The sequence below is a fragment of the Cyanistes caeruleus genome, chromosome 16 (genome assembly GCF_971803275.1).
Source record: "Cyanistes caeruleus chromosome 16, bCyaCae1.hap1.1, whole genome shotgun sequence".
Lineage (NCBI taxonomy): Eukaryota > Metazoa > Chordata > Aves > Passeriformes > Paridae > Cyanistes > Cyanistes caeruleus.
In genome coordinates, this window is record NC_141716.1 from 9,789,076 (window position 1) to 9,791,016 (window position 1,941).

Below are 1,941 nucleotides of genomic sequence, written 5' to 3' on the forward strand. Positions count from 1 at the left end.
CAAAATGTATTTTGGACACATGTGGGGAATAATCTGTTACTTTTTATCATACTTGAAAAACATAGTTCATAGTTTTTATGATGAGTGTTAGACATGCATTTCATGCCATGAAAGTATTTCATTATGTACATTAAATATCAAGTCTGAGAGCTCTAAAGCCTCCTTCATTTTAAGTGTATCTTAACTGCTGACATTGGAATTAACATAACAATGTGGGAGATCTGCAATAGATTTATGAATTGTGAATCCTAATGGACATACTTTCCAAAGGTCCCAGGGTATTTACCAGCCAGAGAGGACATGGCAGAAACTCTTTTAAATGAGAAAACACTGAAGAAGCTGAAATGGTTTCTTTATTGCAATTAAATTTGGGTAAGAGTAAGTACGAGATCATAGCATCTTGTAAAAGAATATCATAAACCAGACAGGAAAATTATATAATCACAGAAAGGGCACCACTCCAGGGCAGCTGCTGCAGCTCTGCCTGAAGGTCTGTGCTAAAGAGCAAATGAAAAAACAAGGTTAAGAACTAAAGAGGTGTGTGATAACCACCAAATCTTTACCAAACTATTTAGCACTTCACCTTAGACAATTGCAGGGTACCATAAACTGAATTACGTGAGCTAAGCCCTGTCTCGTGTCGAAAGAGTGCAATTACAGCACATCCCATCCTTCTCCCAGTGTTTTGCTGCAGAGGTTCAACACTTTAGGAATGCTAAAGCACAAGGGAATGGAAATGGTATTGGAACAGAAAGAGCCTCCCGAAATGAACTGCACGCAGCCCGTTGTGTTGGCATGATTGATACTGGAGCATGTAGGTGTAATGAAACTGATGCTGTCTCTTCTGCACCTGTGATTTATTGAGTACAAATTTAAGATGAGAAAAGGCCCCATACCAGGAGCTGCATCTTCCCCCTCAAAGAGGGTATGGTCATCCATCACCAGCCATTGCAAAAGGCCCAATAGTGAGCGGCTCATCAGATGAGCCAATAGTCTCTTTGTTGGGATTCCTAACAAGTGTTGGATCAGCAAAAGTCTATTTAGGCTGGTGGACCTTTCAAGACCAATTTGTAGTGGGTCACTGATTCTGCTAGTGTATTATCTTCTTTACTACTAGTACCAGTTGGGCAAGCAGCAAAGATTAATGATTTTAGCTGCCGACTGTTTGTGGCAATCTACTGCTTCTGGACCAAAGATTAAGATTTTTTTGTGCTTTACTAGAAAGGACACACCTTTTATCTGGGACCCATTTTTATTTGCTGAGTTCTGTACAAATACTAAAAGAAAAATAATATAATGGGCACCTCAGTTGCCTTTTTAATGGCAATGAAAAGGATTTTTGCTGGTGCATAGCACAAGAGAAGCGGGTTTTGAAATGGAGTGATAAACTCAAAGCTGAGAGTAAGTTTTGTGCTCATTGGGATACAGAATATGGTGGAGCACAACTCTCTGCCTCATCTGTCAATACACAGTGCTGGAGAAATCCCAAGATCTCCCTGCTTAAAAGAAGGGGAATAAGGAAATGAGACTCTATAACAAGAGCTTGTTTTCCAGGTTCGTATTTCATTATTTTTCATAGCAGAACTTCCCATTATATTGGACATTACCATGGTGCAAAGCAACTCAAATCCATCCCAGAAACTTGAATCTGTGCTGGGATCCCTTGGCTCTGGGGAGTTCTGGGATGCTGAGTGGCTTTGGCCACTTTTGGAGCTGCTTTGTCTGTAAGAGAATTCCAAAGTGAGGATGCTGTGACTGTATTGTCGTGGTAGACATAAATGAGACACTGACAACTTCCAAGAGAGCAAACAAGGTGTGGGAGAGACTTTGATTAAACATGTCTTTTCAGATATGTTATCTAATGAGATGCTCTCTCACCAGCCCAGTCCTAAACTCATGTTCCAAGCTCAAGAGGTTGGATAGCAAGACTCTGGGCAATTC

General features: G+C 40.5%; 1 long non-coding RNA gene across 1 annotated transcript; it reads right to left on the reverse strand.

Moving 5' to 3' along the window:
- Positions 1–335: 335 nt before the first annotated feature.
- Positions 336–1,716, reverse strand: LOC147650178 (uncharacterized). The gene is made up of 2 exons (XR_015276913.1): positions 1,608–1,716; positions 336–497 (listed from the first exon to the last, which is right to left on the reverse strand). It is a non-coding gene; the product is annotated as an uncharacterized LOC147650178 (long non-coding RNA).
- Positions 1,717–1,941: the final 225 nt, after the last annotated feature.